This window comes from Hibiscus syriacus, unplaced genomic scaffold (genome assembly GCF_006381635.1).
Source record: "Hibiscus syriacus cultivar Baekdansim isolate YM2019G1 unplaced genomic scaffold, ASM638163v2 tig00110998_pilon, whole genome shotgun sequence".
NCBI classification, from domain to species: domain Eukaryota; kingdom Viridiplantae; phylum Streptophyta; class Magnoliopsida; order Malvales; family Malvaceae; genus Hibiscus; species Hibiscus syriacus.
The window spans coordinates 474981-489541 of NW_024062945.1; the positions used below are offsets into that span (position 1 = coordinate 474981).

The following is a 14561-nucleotide window of genomic DNA, read 5'->3' on the forward strand; positions in this document are numbered from 1 at the left end:
TTTTTGTTTTTATTTGTCAAAAAACCGTTTTCTAATTTTACAACCAAACACGTTTTTTTTCAATTTTCTTTTATTTTCTAAGAAAATGAAAATAAAAATACTTTACATTTTCTGGAACCAAACTGACCATTATAGTATACATACAAAAACTATTTTTGAAAAACATATCGAAAGAAGGGTGCATTCGAAGAAATTATATATATGTCTTCAAATATGTCAGAAAACGAAAGAAGAGTGCTTTAATGAATCTTTTCTTAATTTGGGTTTTTGACGAGTTAAAAGATGTATTGATTTCAGCTGAGGAACAGTTTGGTTCCTATCTATGTTTTTTTGGAGTTGGAAGGAACAACATGAAAGACTGCATAGATGGAGATTGAACAAGAAATAAAGTTTGAAATAAATTCAAATAAAAAATTAAACTATATTTTATTAACAAAAGTGAACACAATTTTCATTCTCAACTTAAAACTCAATTATTTGTAATAAAGTTTAAGTCAAAATCACGATTTTTAGTACTAATTAAAAAAAGAGATCAAACTTGGAATTAGACATCACAAGGAGAGAGGATAACTTACTCCTAAACAATTGCATAAATGTACCATTTTTGTTGCTCAATAGCATAGTCATAAGGGATAAAACATATAAAATATGCAGACTTTCGAATATGTTAGCATGGCAAGTTGCTCGATAGTCGAAAAAAGCCTACCAACATTTTTTATTGTTAGATTTTCCAGTTTAAGTAAATAATCTAGAATAGAAACTATCATGCATATCTCTTGTTAAAATAATCAAGGCTTATCTCTTTTTACTATAGTATATTTATCTGTAAATTTAAAAGAAGAAAATAAACCTCACCTGATGGCATTATACCCATTGAAAAACATTATAACTTTTGGACTAATAATGTTAGCAAAGCCTTTTCCAAGGACTTGAGCACAGAATTGCACACAAATCATTTGCAAAATCCATATCCAAGAATTGCTAGAAAACATCATGGTTGAAATGGCCTGGGATGGAGCTACTTTGCCGAGCCTGCTTCAAATGCATTGTCAATGCATAATTATTTACCTATTAAGGAATCAGATCAGACAATTTTAATCAGATTCGAAACAATAAAAGTTGTATATTGAATCAGAATCCGAAAAAGAAAATGAGAGTAAAATATGTAGATTATATAGGTATATGAAAAGTCTTCATCTGTTCTCACTTCCCATGTGAATCAAAAGTTGAGTTCATGAAGCTAACCTCAAGGGTTCTCAACTGCTTTTGATACTGAGATGCTAGTTGTAACACCCCAACCTGTATCCGACCCGAATATGAATCCGAGATGTCACATTGACTTTTCAAATCATTCACTTTTACAAAACAATTGATAACTCAAGCTTACATTAAAATAAAACAAAATAATTTATATAAATGCAATCAAAAAGGTTTAAACACTGATCATAGCATATTTGATTTAAACTTTCATTTACATGCCAACAAAAGTACATACAACTTAAATCAACTTGATATGATCTTCGGTTGATATATATTGTCTTGCTGACTTGTCTTAGCTTGCATCTTCCTGTTTCTTTGAACCTACGTGTGAAACACTCACACGCTAATTCACGAACTTAGTGAGGCATATAATGCAATAATAAATTAATGAAACACACAATCACATACTTTCATAATATACATGAATCATCATATATCTACTCAACAAACATACACCATCATTCATTTAACCAAAAATAACATATCACATTATTAAATGTTAATTCATGTTATAACTTTTAATAGCCCATGGTACGTTACTGAGAACTTAAGGTATGTGAGTGCATTGAGGTTGTGCACAAATGCTGTCAACACAACTCGTATAAATTGCACCGAAGTGCCGCGTAGAAATTGAACCAAAGTGACACATAGAAATGTCCCGAAGGACCACATAGTATTATCCCGGAGGACCGCGTAGAAATATCCTGAAGGACCACGTAGAATTGTCCCGAAAGACCACGTAGAACCCTCGACTCTTGGCATGCAAATTATACCTTTAACTCTAATAACACATACTATGGGCTTTACCATTTATATCATTTTGATAGCTTATCACATAACCATGTATTCACATAACCCATTATCACATAGCTTATGTCATATTCTCATATAATCACATAGATCCTTGTCACATAGCTTATATATCACATGTTCATATAATCACTTAGGTCAATACCACATAGTTTATCTTATACTCTCATGTAATCACATAAGTCATGTATAATAATGCATATAACACATAAACATATGCTTACTCCTGTACACATAATAATCATATCAATAACATGCTTGTATTCATGGAATCATGCAATCAAACATTGGAAATAAACTCATCGCAAGTCTTATTTCCATAAAACACCATATACATAATATCATGCACTCACCTTAGCCTCACTAGTTAAAGCACTACTATTTTTCTCACTTGATCAATCCTATCTCGTTGACTCGTCCGATACTTACTTTCGTTCGATATCTACACAATACATATGATCAATATGAATGTCTTAATTCAAATCACTATTAATCAATCCTTTATAACATAAGCTAAACAAAGTACTTAAATTCATAATTTCCATATGAATAGTATCGGTACCCAAGGTACAGTAACGATACTTCCTTACTATGGTATCGATACTATACTTCAGTATCGATACCCTTTCTCAGTTCTGGAATTCCATCTCTAAAAATGGTACCGATACTTATACATTGGTATCGATACCCCTAGTACCAATGTTAATACTTCAATATCGATACTCTATGAATAATTTACCAACTTTTACCTTATGGTATCGATATTGTACATCCAGTATCGATACCCAGACCCAAATATTGTCTATTTTCACTTTGAAGTATCGGTATTGTTCATCCAGTACCAATACCCCTCGTCCATAACTTACTCATTTAACCTAAAATTTTCCAAAGCTTTGCTAACTTTCTCTTTTTACTCTTCTTTAAAGCCTTCAAACTCAACTATACTCTCCTAAACAAACTTATTTCACTTTGGTACTCCTAAACATCCAAATTCTCAATAACATACTTAAAATTGAAAATCATACCAAATTTTCAACTTTGTTATAAATCCTTTATATCCTCATAAATATATTATTCTAATTGATGACAAGTCAAATTTAACTTCAGACCTCACTAACTAACTCTTTCTCAAAAAATCACTCAAAAACCCCTTTTATTCAATTACTCATAACTGGTAATTCTTTTAGTTTTTACTTTTCTTTAAACTTCCTTAAACTTTCCTAATACTTCAAAAATCAAAACCAACTTAAAATGAAAGGAAACATTAACTTAAGAGTAATCTTACCTTACCAATTAAGTCACGGGAAGAGAAGAAAATGGTTGAACCAAAATCTCTAGATTTTTCTTTCATTTCCTTCCATTCTCTACGTGTATATATAAAACACCCATAATGAATTTTTAAATCATCACTTGTCTATTGACCATTCTTCCCTTACATTTTTTATTCATTTTTATTTAGTCATATACAATGATATTTCCAATTAAGTCCCTAAACTTTTTAATTTATCTAATTTGATCACAAAATTTTAAAATCTTGTAATTTGGTCACTAACCCGGTGTTTGGGATGTTACAAATCTCTCCTCTTAAGAAAATTCATCCTCCAATTTTCACTGCACAAAGAGATGGGGAAATTGTTTACGTATATCATCTTTACGTTCCCATGTTGCTTCCTCTACTTTGTGATTTCTCCATAAAACCTTGACCAACGAAATTGTTTTATTCCTTAACTGTTTAACTTTATATGACAAAATCTGCACCGATTCTTCTTCATAATTCAAGTCATGTTGAACTTCTATTTCTTCTGGTGTAATGATATGTGAAGGGTCAAATCGATATCTTCGGAGTATAGAAAGATGGAAAACATTATGAACTTTTTCCATTTCCGGTGGCAAAGCTAACTGATATGCCACTGGTCCTACTCTCTTCACAATCTCATATGGCCCAATGAATATAGGACTCAACTTTCCTTTCCTGACAAAACACAATACTTTCTTCCACAGAGATACTTTCAAAAATACTTTATATTCAACTTCAAACTCAATCTATTTTCTTTTTAAATCGACATATGACTTTTGTCTATCGGATACCACTTTGAGATTGTGCTGAATCACTTGAACTTTCTCATCCACTTCCTTGATCAATTCAGGACCAAGAACTTCCTGATCCTTGAGCTCGTACCAATTCAATAGCGTGCGACACTTCATTCCATATAAATCCTCATAAGAAGTCATCTTAATACTTGACTGATAGCTACTGTTGTAAGCAAATTCGACAAGTGGCATATACTTCTCCCAAGACCCTTTGAACTCTATTATACAAGCTCTTAACATGTCTACCAGAATTTGGATAGTCCTTTTGGACTGTCCATCTGTCTGAGGATGAAAGGTTATACTAAAGTTCAATCGAGTTCCTAAGGATCCTTGCAAAGTCTTCCAAAATCTTAATGTGAATCTAGGATCTCGGTCAGAAACAATTGAAACAGGAACACCATAAAGTTGAATTATCTCTTTAATGTATAACTCAACATATTTATCCCTTCAGAAATAAGTTCAAATGGGAATGAAATGTGCTGACTTGGTCAATTGGTCAACTATTACCCATATGGAATCTCTTTTATTCGAAGTCAGAGGTAACCCCGTCACAAAGTCCATCATTACATTCTCCCATTTCCACTGAGGAATGGAGATTGGTTGCAATAATCCTAAAGGAACTTGATGCTCAGCTTTGATTTGCTGACACGTTAAACACTTGGACACAAATTTTGTGATACTTCTTTTCATTCCTGGCCACTAATACTAACTCTTAAGATCCATATGCATCTTGTTTCCACCTGGGTGCATAGTTAACGGACTACAATGAGCTTCTGTTAACATATCCTTCTTCAATTCCTCATCCTCTGGAATAACCAGCCTCCCAAGATAATATAGATGACCATATAGATTAACTTCAAAATCCTTATTCATTTTATTTTTCACTTGATCCATCCTTTTCAAACACTTATCATCCTTACCTTGCAAGTCATTGATTCGATCCAGCAACATTGGCTTAAGCTTTATGTAACACCCATCTCTCGTATACCCATACGTATACGAGGTATAGATGTCACATCACTAATGTTACAATTCCTAATTCGAAATCCCGTAAATTTTTTGTTTCATAAAAAAACATTTAATTCCATTAAAAAGAAAAACATAATTTAACTTAAATCAACAAAGAAAAAGAAATCTTCAATATATCATCATTTTACAACGGTTTAATCTAATCATTGTTCAGAGTGTTTTACTAAACCCTATTACATGCCAACTAAATTATAACAAAAGTAGACAGGTATGTCATATGGTTACTGATGAGGTGACTCAGTCTGGATGTCCAATGATCTCCTTACTCAGCTGTGTTCAACCTACGCACGAAATAAACACACGTTAAGTATTACTTAGTGAGGCAAATAGAAATCGTATAACGAAATCAGTAAATATATCATTATCCTTTATTGACCAATTATCAATTCGTTATTTACATTCATTACTCTTTATTTATATATCACCCGTAGTGCCCTAGCGTCATTCATAAACAAATTATGAATTTTGTACCTTGCACACCTAGTGTTGAAACGGATATTCATCCTCATAGGATAAATTCCATGAAATGCACACTTAGTACCGAAACGGTTATCCATCCATATAGGATGAATTCCATGAAATGCACACTTAGTGTCGAAACAGTTATTCATCCACATAAGATGAATTCCGTGAAATGCATACTTAGTGCCGAAACGGTTATTCATCCATATAGGATGAATTCCGTGAAATGCAAACTTAGTGCCGAAACGGTTATTCATCCACATAGGATAAATTCCGTGATATGGACACTTAGTACCGAAACAGTTATTCATCCACATAGGATGAATTCCGTGAAATGCACACTTAGTGCCTATTGGGTACTCACCAAATACATCTTAAACAATCATACAAATATAATTGGCGCAACATATAGTAGCACGATTTAAATGCACTCACATTTCTTGCCTTGCTTAGATATCCAAAATTGGAGATAATTACTCCGGAACTTGGCCCCTGCGTTTAGCTTTACTCGACTCGGGAGCTTGATTTCAATCTATCCCACATTCATTAAATACATGCATAATATCAACTGTTAGTATATTTCCTAACAATTATAATTTAAACATTAATCAAAATTCTTATTATTAACCTTTTTACAACAATATCAGCCCAACTTAAGATTTCTGGCCCTTCAGTATCGATACCTATACCATGGTATCGATACTACCCTACTATGGTATCCATACCCTCTTCCGGTATGATACCAAAATTAGCTTCGATGTTGTCTGGTATCGATACCCTCACCTTGGTATCGATACCTTCCCATCAGTATCGATACTGACCGATACTGTTCTTAGCAGTACCGTTCCAACAATATCGGTATCAATACTCCTTGTATAATTCAGCCCAATCTTTGTTTATTGTATCAGTACTGTTCTTAGCAGTACCGATACCCCTGCCCAGATTTTCTAGTTTTCAACAAGAAATTTACTCAACTTTGGCCAATTTTCCTCTCATTTACCCCTAACATGCTATGTATCCTTTCTATACTTAACCCTACTAACTTTCCTTCATTTAGATACTTATAACATCTAGAATCTCTCAAATACCTTTGATTCTTAGAATCATACCAAAATTTCCAACTTGTTTTTAAACTCATTTTAGGCTTCTAATATTGCTTTACTTATTTGACAAGTCAATTTTACCAATAACCAACCATAAACCCTCCTATTTCAACATATCACTAAAAACCCCATTTTCTTAAATATCTAATATCTCATTCATAACTTAATTTTAATCTCATCTAAACCTTCCTTAAGTTTCCATCATATATAAAGCTTCAATAACCAACAAAATTTGAATGAATAAACCATTAAATTGAAAACTTACCTTTGAGCTTGGGAGAAACTTAGTTACGGGAGAAAAAGGAAGAAAATAGAAAAAAATCTTTTATCCAACCTAATCCCCTTTTCCCTTATCTTTTATATCAATTTAAAATATACTTCAAATTCTCTTTCTTATAAAGGAACAAAATTCCCTCTTACTAATCCATAGTCACAATTTAACCATAACCATTAATCATAATCATTCTCATATTTCATTATTTGATAGAATAAATCCTCATATTTTTGAATTATTTCAATATAGTCCTAAATCAGTATTTGGGGCATTTTAATTCCCCCTTAATAAAAATTCATCCTCGAATTTTAAAGTAGTACCTGAAGCAAAGAGATGTGGAAACTGTTTTTTCATATCCTCTTCTCTTTCCCAGGTAGCCTCTTCCACCTTATGATTCTGCTAAAGCACTTTAACCAACGGAATCTGTCTGCTAGGTAATTCTTTGGTTTCCTTAGCTAAGATCCATACTGGCTCTTCCTCATAAGTTAAATTTGGTCGAATCTCTATTTCTTCAGGAGTGATAACATTCGAGGGATCTGATCTGTACCTCCTAAGCTTCGATACATGAAATACATTGTGGATCTATCCATGTCTGGAGGCAAAGCTAACTGATAAGCTATAGGTCCAACCCTTTATAATATCTCATACGGTCTAATGAACCTCGGACTCAACTTTACTTTTCACCCAAAACGTAACACATTTTTCCAAGGAGATACTCTCAAATATACCTTGTCTCCCTCCTAGTATTCTATTTATTTTCTTTTCAAATCCGCATAAGACTTCTGTCAATATGAGGCTATCTTAGATTGTTTTGTATAATCTTCACTTTGTCCTCCATAACTTTCATTAAATCTGGGCCAACCAAATCCCGATCTTTCATTTCAAACCAATTTAATGGTGTTTGACATTTTCTCCCATACAGAGATTCATACGGGCCATCTTAATACTCGATTGATAACTATTGTTATATGTGAATTCTACTAAAGGTAAATACTTTTCCCACGATCCCATTAATTCAATCACATATGCCCTAAGTATATCCTCCAATATCTGAATAACTCGCTCTGACTGCTCATCTTTCTACGGATAAAAGTTGTACTAAAGTTCAATCGAGTACCCAATGCCTCATGCAAGGACTTTCAAAATCTTGAAGTAAATCTTGGGGTCTCAATTGGACACTATCGATACCAGTACTCCGTACAGTCTAACTTTCCTTTTATATATAGCTCAACATACTTATTCATTGAGTAGTCTACTCGAACTGGAATGAAATGAGCCATCTTGCTCAATCTATCTACAATTACCCAAATCGAGTCCTTTTAACCCGGTGTCAGCGGTAGCCCCGAAACAAAATCGATCGTGACTCTCTCCACTTCCACTCAGGAATGGATATTGGCTGCAGTAACCTTCATGGACTGATGTTCAGCTTTCACTTGCTGACATGTCAAACATTTGGCAACAAACTCTATGATAGATCTTTTCATGCCTGACCACTAGTAATGACTTTTGAAATCTGATACATCTTATTTCCTCCTGGGTGCATCGTCAAAGGGCTATAATGGGCTTCGTAAAGAATATCACTCCTCAAATTATCATCATCGGGAATGCAAAGTCTTCCCCGATAATATAAGCATCCATCTTCCCTTAATTCAAAATCTTTAATATCTTCTTTTTCAACTTGCGCTAATTTCATCAAAGATTTTTTTATCTCTACCTTGCAACTCTTTTACTCGATCCAACAACATCGATTTTAACTTTAATTCGGCAATTAAAGCACCATCTCCGTCCACAGACATACGTGCGTCTAAAGCCCTTAAAACTACAAAAGTTTTTCGACTGAGTGCATCCGCTACCTAATTAGCCTTTCCCGGATGGTAGTCGATAATCAAATCGTAATCTTTCAAAAGCTCTATCCATCTTCTCTGCTTTAAATTCAACTCTTTTTGAGGCGCTAGATTTTTAAAGTAAAAACCACTGCAGCCAATTCTAAGTCATGCGTCGGGTAATTTTGCTCGTGATTCTTTAATTTTCTGGAGGCATACGCCACAACCTTCTTTCTTACATCAGCACACAACCCAACCCATTATGGGATACATCACTATACATGAAATATTTTTTACCCGACTCAGGTTGTACAAGCACTGGAGCCTCAGTTACAATTCTCTTTATAAACTCAAAACTTTCTTAACTTTTATCCAAACAAAAGGCATATCTTTTCACAACAGTTTAGTTAACGGCAAAGCTAGCATTGAAAAGTTCTTCACAAATCACCTATAATAACCAGCGAGTCCCAAGAAACTCTGAACTTCTAATGTTCTTTGGGGATTACTATATGGCCAAGAAAAATAATCTCAGATAACCAAAATTCACATTTGGACAATTTAGCGTATAAATTCTTGTCACGAAGTATCTGAAGGACCACTCGAATATGAGCATCATGATCTTCCTTTGACTTGGAATAAACCAGGATATCATCTATAAACACTACCACGAGCTCATCCAAGTATGGTTCGAAAACCTGTTCATTAATTCCATAAATGTAGCAGGAGCATTTGTTAATCCAAATGACATTACTACAAATTCATAGTGTCCGTACCAAGTCGAAAAGCTATTTTGGAAATATCCTCATTTTTTTATCCTTAACTGATGATACCCTGACCTCAATCTATCTTAGAGAACACCGTTATGCTTTTCAACTGGTCAGAAAGATCATCAATCCTTGAAAGAGGATACTTGTTCTTTATCGTTACCTTATTCAATTGACGATAGTCAATGCATAACCGCATAAACCATCTTTCTTTTTCACAAATAGAATAGGTGCTCCCTAAGGAGAAATATTAGGTCGAATGAATCCTTTATCACGCAGCTCTTGAAATTGTGCTTTTAGTTCCCTTAACTCCGTTGGAGCCATTCTATACGAATCCATAGAAATAGGTTCGGTACCCAGGTAAACTTCAATTCGAAACTCTACCTCACGATCTGGAGGTAAACCTGGTAACTCTTAAGGAAAAACCTCTGGAAACTCTTTAACTGTGGGAATATTCTTCAATCTCATTTATGACACTCGAGTGTCTAATACGTTGGCTAGAAAAGCAACACATCCTTTTGACATCATTTTCTTTACTGTCATGTTGAAATCACATTAGAGGGGGGCTTTGTTTTATCACCAATCACTATAATCTCGGAGCCTTCTGCATCCTTTAATAATAGTCGTTTCGGTGAGAATCTACCCATCCATGATATGGAGACAACCAATCTATGCCCAAAATGATTTCGATCTCATCAAAGGGTAACTCCATTAAGTTTGCTAAGAACACTACCCCTTGAATTTTAATTGGACATTTTCTACACACCCTAGTTATCCTTGCACTTTGACCCATAGGATTTATTGCTATCATTTCACTAGCAATAGGTTCTAAAGGAATTCCTCTATTTCTAATCAGCTTAGTACTAATATATGAATGTGAACAACCTGGGTCGACTAGAATAAAAATAGGCTCATCAAAAATGTCAAATATGCCTGTTATATTCTCCAGGTTATCTCGATCCTCATTGGTCTTTATATTATAAACTTGGGTAACTCCCCGAGTCTCTTGCCTTTGAACGGTCTCAGATTGACCGCCTGACCTTCCTCTTCCTCTACTTCTAATAGGTGATGTTACAGATCTCTCAGATTGCACTGATTTATCCCCATATTTTGTGGATAGCTCCTAGCATAATGACCCATTCCTCCACAAATAAAGCAAGCGCCAGAGAGTACTCTACACAATCCTCGGTAAAATTTACCACATGTCTGACATGGGTTATTTTTTTCTCCAAAAGTTATACCCGAGCTCGCATAAAAGAATGGGACTGCTTAGACTTCTATGTAGCTACAGCAGCCTCCGATCTATCATTATATCGGGAACCAGATTCCTTGCGTCTCTTAGAAAATGTGTAGATGAAGACATCCCACTCCTTTTTCCCATCTGTATGCTTTGTTCCGCACTAGAGTCTCTTCTTGAGCTTTTCAATCGTTTTCGCTCTATTAATCACTTATTGCAGACTTGAAAAATTTAACGCTAACATCATCTCTTTTAGTTTAGGCCTCAAACCCTCTATGAACCAATCTTAACGAGCTTTATCATTAGGAACAACTTCTGTAGCATACCAACTGAGCTTATTATATTCGGCCTCATACTCATGCACAGCTTGATCACCTTGTTTCAAGCTAAGAAACTTCAACAACATTGCCCTCATGAACTGCTCCCTGATATGCTTGTTCTTGAACTCCTCTAGAAAGAATTGCGAATTCACTTACTCGGGTGACGCATACATCTTCGTATTTGTCCACAATACCCGAGCTGAACCTCGGAGTAATGATACTGCTTCTCCAACGTTTCATGATCGAGCATTGCAAACTTTCTAACATCGCCTTAATGTCATTCAACCATAAATTCATATCTATTGGACCTTCACTCTCTTCTCCCCTGAATTATAGAGCTCTTAAACTTCTTAACTCCTTTGGAATTAGCATTCGTTGTATTGGAGGAGCAGGGGGAGGCGGTGGAGGTTGGAACCTTGTCAAGATAGCGTCGAGAGCTTGCATGAAAGTTCCAAACTCCAAAACATGCATACCCTGAGCTGCCGATGCACTGGCATTCTCTGACGGAATCAAATGTTTGCTATTCTCTTAAGAGCTTTCACTACTCGATTCGTCTCTACTCTCTCAACCAGCCGCTCCTCTTGAATTATAGAATCCAACATATATCACATCATTCATAAGAATCATACTCAAGTTAGTAAGGAGAAATATTTTTCATACTCATTCAATACCCTATCAGTAACCTTGACATCTTAGTGGCATGTAAACTATTTTTATATATCAACCTACACTCGTTTTCTACCGAGAATCAGCTAAACTTGTAGCTCTAATACCAATAAATGTAACACCCATCTCTCGTATACCCATACGTATACGAGGTATATATGTCACATCACTAACCTAATTTGAAATCCCGTAAAATTTTTGTTTCATAAAAAACACATTTAATTCCATTAAAAAGAAAAACATACTTTAACTTAAATCGATAAACAAAAAGAGATGTTCAAATATAACATCATTTAACAACGATTTAATCTAATTATTGTTCAAATTATTTTACTAAGCCCTATTACATGCAAACTAAAATATAACAAAAGTAGACAGGTATGTCATACGGTTACTGCTGAGGTGACTCGGTCTGGATGTCCAATGATCTCCTTACTCAGTTGTGTTCAACCTACGCGTGAAATAAACACACGTTAAGTATTACTTAGTGAGGTAAATATAAATTGTATAATGAAATCTATAAATATATCATTATCCTTTATTGATCAATTATCAATTCGTTATTTCCATTCATTACTATTTATTTAAATTGCACCCGTAGTGCCCTTACGTCATTCATAAACAAATTATGAATTCCGTGCCTTGCATACCAAGTACTGAAACGAATATTGATTCTCATAGGATGAATTCGTGAAATGCACACTTAGTGTCGAAACAGTTATTCATCCACATAGGATGAATTTCGTGAAATGCGCACTTAGTGTCGAACGGTTATTCATCCACATAAGATGAATTAGTGAAATGCACACTTAGTGCCGAAACGGTTATTCATCCACATAGTATGAATTCTGTGAAATGCACACTTAGTGCTGAAACGGTTATTCATCCACATAGGATGAATTCCGTGAATGCATACTTAATGCTGAAACGGTTATTCGTCCATGTAGGTTGAATTCCGTGAAATGCACACTTAGTGCCTATTGGGTACTCACCACATACATCTTAAACAAGCATACATATATAATTGGTGCAACATATAGTAGCACGATTCAAATCCACTCACCTATCTCGCCTTGCTTAGATATCCAAAATGGGAGATAATTACTCCGGAACTTGGCCCTTGCGTTTAGCTTTACTCGACTCGGGAGCTTGATTTCGATCTATCCCACGTTCATTAAATAAATGCATAATATCAATTGTTAGTGTATTTCCTAACAATTATAACTTAAACATTAATCAAAATACTTATTATTAACTTTTTTACAACAATATCAGCCCAATTGAAGATTTTGGCCCTTCAGTATTGATACCTATACCATGGTATCGATACTACCCTACTATGGTATCGATACCCCCTTCTGGTATCGGTACCAAAATTATTTTTGATGTGCCTTGCTATTGATACCCTCATCATGGTATCGATACTACTATGCTAGGGTGCTGATACCCCCTTCCGGTATCGATACCAAAATTAGGTTCGATGTTACCTGGTATCGATACCTCCCCATCAGTACCGATATTGATTGAATCAGTATCAATACTCCCTGTATAATTCAGTCCAATCTTTGCCTATAGTATCGGTACTGTTCTTATCAGTAGCGATACCCCTGCCTAGATTTTCCAGTTTTCAACCCTAAATTTACTCAACTTTGGCCAATTTTCCTCTCATTTACCCCTAACAATGCTATGTATCCCTTTTCTACTTAACCCTACTAACTTTCCTTCATTTAGATACTTATAACATCTAGATTCTCTCAAATGCCTTTGATTCTTAGAATCATACCAAAATTTCCAACTTGTTTTTAAACTCATTTTAGGCTTCTAATCTTTCCTTTACTTCTTTGACAAGTTAATTTTACCAATAATCAACCATAAACCCTCCTATTTCAACATATTACTAAAAATATCATTTTCTTAAATCTCTAATATCTCATTCACAACTTAGTTTTAATCTCATCAAAACCTACCTTAAGCTTCCATCATATATAAAGCTTCAATAACCAACAAAATTTGAAGGAATAAACCATTAAATTGAAAACTTACCTTTGAGCTTGGGAGAAACTTGGTTACGGGAAAAAGAGGAAGAAAAGAGAAAGAAGACTTTTATCCAACCTAATCCCCTTTTCCCTTATCTTTTATACCAATTTAAAATATACTTCAAATTCTCTTTCTTATAAAGGACAAAAATGCCCTCTTACTAATCCATAGTCACAATTTAACCATAACATTAATCATAATCATTCTCATCTTTCATTTTTTAATAGAATAAATCCTCATATTTTTGAATCATTTCAATATAGTCCCTAAATCAATATTTAAGGCATTACAATTCACCCCTTAATAAAAAAATTCCCCAACTTTTAAAGAAGTACCTGAAGCAAAGAGATGTGAAAACTGTTTTTTCATATCCTCTTCTTTTTTTCCAGGTAGCCTCTTCCACCTTATAATTCTGCCAAAGCACTTTAACCAACGAAATCTATTTGCTATGTAATTCCTTGGTTTCCTTAGCCAAGATCCGTATCGGTTCTTCCTCATAAGTCAAATCTGGTCGAATCTCTATTTCTTCAGGAGTGATAACATGCGAGGGATCTGATTTGTACCTCCTAAGCATCGATACGTGAAATACATTGTGGATCTTATCTATGTCTGGAGGCAAAGCTAACTAATAAGCTACGAGTCAAACCCTTTTTAATATCTCATATGGTCCAATGAATCTCGGACT

At 34.5% G+C, this 14561-nt stretch overlaps 1 pseudogene; it reads right to left on the reverse strand.

Moving 5' to 3' along the window:
• Positions 1-981: 981 nt before the first annotated feature.
• Positions 982-14561, reverse strand: part of LOC120149239 — a 31664-nt pseudogene continuing 18084 nt past the window's right edge.